This window comes from Dendrobates tinctorius, unplaced genomic scaffold, assembly GCF_039654945.1.
Source record: "Dendrobates tinctorius isolate UK_male_01 unplaced genomic scaffold, ASM3965494v1 ptg000044l, whole genome shotgun sequence".
NCBI lineage: Eukaryota > Metazoa > Chordata > Amphibia > Anura > Dendrobatidae > Dendrobates > Dendrobates tinctorius.
In genome coordinates this window covers 9,290,005-9,299,323 of record NW_027361712.1, presented here as the reverse complement: position 1 = coordinate 9,299,323, position 9,319 = coordinate 9,290,005, and positions in this window count along the sequence as shown.

Sequence of the window (9,319 nt, the reverse complement as noted above, 5' to 3'; positions counted from 1 at the left end):
TGTTTGAAGACTTCCATTGAAGGAGAACTCACCACTTCTCGTGGCAGCCTGTTCCACTCATTGATCACTCTAACTGTCAAAAAGTTTTTTCTAATATCTAATCTGTGTCTCTTCCCATTCAGTTTCATCCCATTGCTTCTAGTCTTTCCTTGTGCAAATGAGAATAAAGTTGATCCTTCTACAATGTGACATCCCTTTAGATATTTGTAGACAGCTATTAAGTCTCCTCTCAGTCTTCTCTTTTGCAAACTAAACATTCCCAAATCCTGCAACCTTTCCTCATAAGACAGGGTTTGCAGACCGGTCACCATTCTGGTCGCTCTTTTCTGAACTTGCTCCAGTTTGTTGATGTCTTTTTTAAAATGTGGTGCCCAAAACTGGACACAATATTCCAGATGAGGTCTGACCAAAGAGAAGTAGAGGGAAATAATGACTTCACGTGATCTAGACTGTATGCTTCTGTTAATACATCCTAGAATTGCATTTGCCTTTTTTGCTGCTGCATCACACTGTTGACTCATATTCAGTCTGTGATCTATTAGTATACCCAAGTCTTTTTCACATGTGCTGTCACTTAGCCCTATTCCTCCCATTCTATATATGCTTTTTTCATTTTTATTGCCCAGATGTAGTACTTTGCATTTCTCCCTGTTAAAAACCATTCTGTTAGTTGCTGCCCACTTCTCCAGTTTATTTAAATCTTTTTGAATCCTCTCTCTCTTCTCTAGTATTAGCTATCCCTCCTAGCTTTGTGTCATCAGCAAATTTAATCAGTTTACCCTCAATTCCTTCATCTAAATCGTTGATAAAGATGTTGAACAATACAGGGCCCAGGACAGAGCCCTGTGGTACCCCACTTGAGACATTCTTCCAACTGGATGTGCAGCCATTTACGACCACTCTTTGGGTCCGATCACTAAGCCAGTTATGAATCCACCTAACAGTTGCCTTGTCCATTCCATACTTAGTCATTTTTTCAATAAGGATTGTATGAGAGACTTTGTCAAATGCTTTGCTGAAGTCAAGATATACTATATCTACAGCATTTCCTTGATCCACCCAATCAGTGATACCGTCATAGAAGGAAATTAAGTTAGTCTGACATGACTTATTAGTTACAAACCCATGCTGACTCTGTTTAATCACTTCATTCTTATCCAGGTATTGACATACATGTTGTTTAATAATTTGTTCAAAGATCTTTCCTGGTATAGAAGTCAGACTCACCGGCCTATAGTTGCCTGGGTCCACCTTCTTCCCCTTTTTGAAGATAGGAACAACATTTGCTCTTCTCCAGTCTTCTGGCACTTCTCCTGTTCTCCAAGAATTTTCAAAGATTATGGAGAGGGGTTCAAAAATTTCTTCTGCTATCTCCTTCAGTACTCTGGGGTGTAATTCATCTGGACCTGGAGACTTGAATTCATTTAGGTTAGCTAAGTGTTTCCTCACTATCTTTCTGTTTATAGATATCCTGGATTCTTCTATTCCCTTAATAGGACAGTGAATAACAGTTGATGTTGCATTTCCTTTCTGAGAGAAAACAGATGCAAAATAGGAATTTAAAAGTTCAGCCTTCTCAACATCCTGTCTTACCATTTCATCATTTTCATCCTGTAAAAATCCTATAGCATCTTTGACTTTTCTTTTACTTTTGACATATCCCCAAAATCCTTTATTATTGCTTTTGACATCTCTTGCAAGCCTCAGTTCATTTTCAGCTTTAGCTAATCTGATTTGTGCCCTGCAGGTTCTGCAGACAGCATTATATTCTTCTTTAGATATGCCTCCCTCTTTCCATTTTATAAACATTTTTTTCTTCCTTTTTAGCATGTGCTTAAGTTCTGTGTTCATCCATCCTGGTTTCCTTATATATATGTTCTCACTTAATTGTAAAGTGCCGCGGAATATATTGGTGCTATATAAAATAAAATTATTATTATTATAGTGATACCATTTTTATTTACATTGAACTTTTTGATAACGTTTTATTCTACTCTGTTTAGTGGTATGATGATAAAGCATCGTTTTTTGCCTTGTATATACTGTATGTGTACTTTTTAAAAACTTTTTCCATAAAAATATTTATTTATGGGTACAATATATAGAAATCCAAAAATGGAGGCAGCACACCAAGCTCAGTGGAAAAAGAGCTACTTTTATTAGCCCATCTCAGCAACGTTTCGGTCCGTGAAGATGTGGAACTCCATTTTTTGGATTTCTACAGTTGAGGTTGGTCTTTGCCTGGGGCGCTTTGCACCCGGATTTCTTCTTCACTGGTCTCAGACTCACGCTTGCACGGGACGGGCTTATCTAAGAGGCTGCCCAGTCAGCAGCGTCCGCCAGGTGCCATTCCCAGGGTTGTTTTGAGTCTTGCTGCTAAAGCTTTGCAGCATGTGTAGTCCAGCAAAACAAATTCATGCTAACTCCAGCCAAGTTCCTAATATCGTCCACACACACTCACCATGTGCCAAACACCAACCTCCATTACATAGCCCAGAACCCCACCCACAGGTGAGGTACACATCACATGGGCTGATCACGTGACCGTGACATCATTGCAGGTCCTTGACTTCAGGGAAAACCCCGGCCAAACTTTATCTTGCTGGGAGAAATGTATCTCCCATCCAGCACTACTCCCTTTGCTGCACCACAATATATATACTGTACATACACTGCTCAAAAAATAAAGGGAACACTAAAATACCACATCCTAGATATCACTGAATAAAATATTCCAGTTGCAAATCTTTATGCATTACACATGTGAGCAATAAAGCATAAAAATGATTAATGTAAATTAAAATTAATATCCCATGAAGTGTGATTGACTTGGAGTTACATTGTGTTGTTTAAGTGTTCCTTCATTTTTTTGAGCAGTATATATTATGTTTATATATATTCACTCTTTTTTACTTAGTCCCTCTATGGGACTTTCACTTTTTTTACAGTCTGATCACTTATAAAGCATAACAATGACGTTGCTGGTGTGCTGATCGGAGGGCAGAGGGGGCTCCCTCCTTCTGCATGCCTACCATCTGCTGTGATCGATATCGAATGCAGCATTTAACGGGTTAAAGTGCCAGGAGCGCTGCGGGTACTTCCTGACCATGGCGAATATATCTACTGCAAATTTCGGGAAGGGGTTAAGCATTTTCCCCCTTATTTGATGCTTATTTGGTGGAGATGTGAATCTACACTTTTAATGTGGCTTTTATAGTACAGATAAGCTTTGATTCTGCAATTAAAGGGAACTTGTCAAACCATTTCAAGCAGCTAAACTGTCCTCAGTGCGCTGTTAGTGATGCAATGTGATTACTAACACTTTTTTTTATTAAAACAGCACAGTAATGATGTCCAAAAAGCACTTTATATAGCTATATCGTACCTGCTCATTTAGTCATAAGGCTGTGCTTCATTTTGTGTTTAGTCATTGGCGTCGCCACCCACTCCATTTGATTTGATAAGAAGTCTATCCATTACTAACCCCATAGTCAGATTGTAAGGCTAGGTCCCCATTGCGTTAGTGGCATCCGTTTTACGGATCCGTTAAATGGATGCGCTAACGCTGATGTCCTTTTTAGCATCTTTTTACCCGTAGTGCTAACGCATGGTAGCATTTAGTTATGCACGCGTCCGTTCGCTGTGCGTTAAACCTAACACACCCTCAAACGCAGTAGACCGCATTCGAGGGTGCGTCACAAAGTAACGCATCATCGCTAACGCATGCCGAATTTGACATGCGTTAGGATACGTTACTATTATGGCGGCCAATGGGTGCGTTAACGCATCTGTTACATAGTGTTAGTGCCGCTAGTAGCAGATGCGTTAAACGCATGGCACCAACGCAATGGGAACCCAGCCTAAATAAACATACAGTCACAATGAAGTCATTTATTTGAAATAAAATTACACGGTGTTTACTTTTTATGTAAGAATAAAAAAAAAGTTATACTCACCTAACGCCCATTCAACTGAAGCCCTGGTCATCTGTAAAAAAAAAACCATAAAATAATAAACAATACTAACACTCACCTAACAATCATTCCATTGAAGCCCTGGTCTCCTGCAAAAAAAACAAAAATAAAAAGAACCATATTCATCACCTGTCCTATATAATGTCCAATGCCGTAACCCATGTGTGCGATAAGTGTTTTCCAACCTGGACAGTGCCAAGATGCGACCACCCCGGCTGGAGACCATGGGAAAATGAACTGCTGTAAGCGCAGCCTCATTGACTAGTGGTGAAGTCATTGAGGTTACTGTGTTACACTGAAATGCGTTCCCAGGTCACTTCACTTTGAGTGGGGCCGATGAACTGCGGTGACTTCAGTGAGACCACCACTAGCACAATGAGTTCACCGTAAGAAATTTCTCACTGTGAACTTTGGTGAACTCACTGCGCTCAGCATTGTGTGCTTATTTACAATATGACTATAAGGTTAGTAATGGATTGGTGTCTATAAGACACCTATCCAAAACTAAGTTATGGGCTTGATGCTAGTGGTCATAAAACAGTTGACATGAGCCCCACAAAAATGAACCCCACTTGCCACCGCCACAGAGCAAGTGAGAAGAGTTGGGCAAAAATGCACCCTTTTTGGGGTGGATGTGGGCTGCTATTTTTAGGCTGGAGGAAAATATCCATGCCCTCTTACCAGCCTGAGAATGCCATCCCCCAGCTATTTGCTTTAGCTTGGCTGGTTATCAAAAATAGGGGAACCATGCTGGTTATCAAAAATAGAACTGACTTTTTTTTATTTATTTACAGCGCAGGCACCGTCTCATGAATATTCCCATCAGCCGACACTTGTGGCAGGGGTAAACTTTTTACTGACGGTCACAGCTGCTGGCTCAGCCTGGAGAAGTCCGTGTTCGGGGTCCATACTTGAACAGTAGGTGTTCGGTATGGGCCCCGAGCTTTACTGCTCATGTTCGCTCATCTCTAATCTTACTACATTTTCATTTTTAAAGCACCTGACCAACATTTAAATCTTGGGACAACTTCTTTTAAGGTTTAAGCTGCAAAATACAACCAGTTCCAAGAATTGGCGCCCTTCCAAAAAAGTGCTGTAAAGTAGCTACTACTTGGGAGTAGTTTTTAATGAAGTAGCAGTAGAAATTTTAAAAGACTAGGAATTTTTGGAGGGCATTAAGAGCAACTGGTTGGGGCAAATCCAGAATAGCAGAACATTTCTCTGGGCCACACCTAGACCTCCAGAAGAGATGATGTAATGAAGAAATGACAGTTCATGATGCTCAAGGAGACATTTTTTCAGCTTGAGATACAGAAGGCTTTCTCATAGTCACTGAAAAATGCAGCCGATATGAAGACTGTTAATCCAGGTTTCTGGAAAAGATTAGGATATCATTCAGATAGACTAAGACATACTGATATAGGACACATGGCTCATATAACCACCCGGTGCACCCAGGCAAGTGCTGGAACCATGAGCAAATGGGGGAACCCACTCATCTTCGGGGACACCGGCACACTGTGGGACCCATAAGTTGGTGGAGCTTGCTCAGGGCCTCGGCACTTGAAACACTTTCCTCCCCCTGTTCCTCCCCAGCTCCGGTACCTTCCGCAATATATGGGGCCCATACTGTATGGAGCAATATATAAGGCCCATTCTGTATGGAGCAAAATATGGTGCCCATTCTGTATGGAGCATTATATGGGGCCCATTTTCTATGGAGCAATATGCCCGTGACTGGGCCCCCTGAATCTCCCGTTCCAATTCAGACGAGACCTCTGCTGTCCCAACCCCAGAGTGAAGAATGGAGGACGGTGGCTCAGGGGGCGACACCGGCTGAAAACTACGCGATAAGGCGTCAGCCTTGACATTCTTAGACCCTGGACGAAATGTAATCGTAAACTGAAAACGGGGGAAAAAAAGTGACCAACGGGCCTGTCTGGGCGTTAGTCTTTTAGCAGACTCAATGTATGACAAATTTTTGTGATCCGTGGTCACCGTACCGGGTGACTGACCCCCTCCAAAAAGTGCCTCCATTCTTCAAACGCCAATTTGAACGCAAGAAGCTCTCTATTTCCTATGTCGTAATTTCTTTCCGCAGCAGAAAACTTCTTGGAAAAGAAAGCACATGGCCTGAGGTTGGTTAGAGTGGCAGGCCCTTGGGACAACACCGCCCCCACCCCGACCTCAGAGGCGTCCACTTCCACGTCGAATGGTTTGGACGGATCTGGCTGTACTAACATGGGAGCAGACATAAAGCTTCTTTTCAGGGTCGCAAAGGCCTCTTTTGCAAGCGAGGACCAGTTTCTCACATCCGCACCTTTACAAGTAAGATCTGTGAGTGGTTTGACCACCTGTGAAAACCCCCGAATAAATTTGCGGTAATAATTGGCGAACCCCAAGAAGCGCTGAAAACCCTTAGGCTGTGTTCTTCACACACAGTGTTTTTTTAGCGGTTTTTACCGCGGTTTTCACGATAAAACCGCTAAAAATAAGCTGCACAGTCATTTCTATGCATTTTGCACTTTTTGTGCACATTGATGCGTTTTTTTACCGAGAAAAAAACGCATTGCGGTAAAAAACGCAGCATGCACATTAATTTTGTGGATTTTTCCGCGGTTTTGGCTTCTTCCATGTGTTTAGAAACCGATGCGGAAAAAACCGCATCAAAAACGTCGCGGAAAAATAGGTGCGGTTTCTGAGAAGGGATTCAGGTTTTTGAGCAGAAATTTTCTGCAACGTGTGCACTTAGCCTTAAGGTCTCGGGGTTGCACCCAATCCGCAATGGCCTGCACCTTCTTGGGGTCCATGCGAAAACCCTCACAGGACACAATTAATCCCAAAAAAGACAATTCTTGGACAAAAAACACACATTTCTCCAGTTTGACATACAGATGATTTTCCCTCAGTCTTTGGAGAACGGTTCGTACATGATTCAGATGAGATTGATTGTCGGGAGAGTATATCAGAATATCGTCTAAGTAAATAACAACAAAACGACCAATGAGATCCGAGAATACCACGTTGATGAAATTCTGAAATATGGCTGGGGCATTGGTAAGACCAAATGGCATGACTAAATTTTCAAACAGTCCCTCGGTCGTGAGGAACGCGGTTTTCCATTCATCCCCCTCCCGGACCCTTATCAAATTACAGTGCCTACAAGTAGTATTCAACCCCTGCAGATTTAGCAGGTTTAATAAGATGCAAGTAAGTTAGAGCCTTCAAACTTCACACAAGAGCAGGATTTATTAACAGATGCATAAATCTTACAAACCAAAAAGTTATGTTGCTCAGTTAAATTTTAATAAATTTTAAACATAAAAGTGTGGGTCAATTATTATTCAACCCCTAGGCTTAATATTTTGTGGAATAACCCTTGTTTGCAATTACAGCTAATAATCGTCTTTTATAAGACCTGATCAGGCCGGCACAGGTCTCTGGAGTTATCTTGGCCCACTCCTCCATGCAGATCTTCTCCAAGTTATCTAGGTTCTTTGGGTGTCTCATGTGGACTTTAATCTTGAGCTCCTTCCACAAGTTTTCAATTGGGTTAAGGTCAGGAGACTGACTAGGCCACTCCAACACCTTGATTTTTTGCCTCTTGAACCAGGCCTTGGTTTTCTTGGCTGTGTGTTTTGGTTAGTTGTCTTGTTGGAAGATGAAATGACGACCCATCTTAAGATCCTTGATGGAGGAGCGGAGGTTCTTGGCCAAAATCTCCAGGTAGGCCGTGCTATCCATCTTCCCATGGATGCGGACCAGATGGCCAGGCCCCTTGGCTGAGAAACAGCCCCACAGCATGATGCTGCCACCACCATGCTTGACTGTAGGGATGGTATTCTTGGGGTCGTATGCAGTGCCATCCAGTCTCCAAGCGTCACGTGTGTGGTTGGCACCAAAGATCTCGATCTTGGTCTCATCAGACCAGAGAACCTTGAACCAGTCTGTCTCAGAGTCCTCCAAGTGATCATGAGCAAACTGTAGACGAGCCTTGACATGACGCTTTGAAAGTAAAGGTACCTTACGGGCTCGTCTGGAACGGAGACCATTGCGGTGGAGTACGTTACTTATGGTATTGACTGAAACCAATGTCCCCACTGCCATGAGATCTTCCCGGAGCTCCTTCCTTGTTGTCCTTGGGTTAGCCTTGACTCTTCGGACAAGCCTGGCCTCGGCACGGGAGGAAACTTTCAAAGGCGGTCCAGGCCGTGGAAGGCTAACAGTAGTTCCATAAGCCTTCCACTTCCGGATGCTCCCAACAGTGGAGACAGGTAGGCCCAACTCCTTGGAAAGGGTTTTGTACCCCTTGCCAGCCTTGTGACCCTCCACGATCTTGTCTCTGATGGCCTTGGAATGCTCCTTTGTCTTTCCCATGTTGACCATGTATGAGTGCTGTTCACAAGTTTGGGGAGGGTCTTAAATAGTCAGAAAAGGCTGGAAAAAGAGATAATTAATCCAAACATGTGAAGCTCATTGTTCTTTGTGCCTGAAATACTTCTTAATACTTTAGGGGAACCAAACAGAATTCTGGTGGTTTGAGGGGTTGAATAATAAATGACCCTCTGAATAAACTTTTCACAATTTAAAAAAAAATTAAACAAAGAAATAACATTCTTTTTTGCTGCAGTGCATTTCACACTTCCAGGCTGATCTACAGTCCAAATGTCACAATGCCAAGTTAATTCCGAATGTGTAAACCTGCTAAATCTGCAGGGGGTTGAATACTACTTGTAGACACTGTATATGCCCCCCGAAGATCCAGTTTGGAGAACCATTTGGCCCCTGAAAGTTGGTTACACAAATCGGGAATCAACGGAAGGGGGTACGTATTTCGTACAGTAATCTTGCTGAGCTCACGAAAATCGAGGCAGGGATGTAAACCACCATCTTTTTTCTTTACAAAAAAAAACCCTGGCGCCACAGGTGAGACTGCGGGACGTATGTGTCCTTTGCGAAGACTCTCAGCAATGTAATCTTTCATGGCCAAGCGCTCAGGGCCAGAAAAATTAAACAGACGGGCTTTAGGCAATTTAGCCCCCGGGACTAACTCGATAGCGCAGTCAAAGGGTCTATGTGGCGGCAACGTCTCGGCCTCGCTTTCAGAGAACACATCTTCGAATTCTTTCAGGTACTCCGGAATACCTTCCAGCTCGACAGATGACACAGATACAGATTTAACAGGTTCAACCAATAGTGCAGACTTATCACATAACATCGAATCATTAAACCCCCACTGAACAATCTCCCCCATTTTCCAGTTAATGACTGGGTTATGGCGTTGTAACCAGGGCATGCCCAACACCAATCCTGCTGGTAGATTGTCCAGAACCAAACAACTTAAT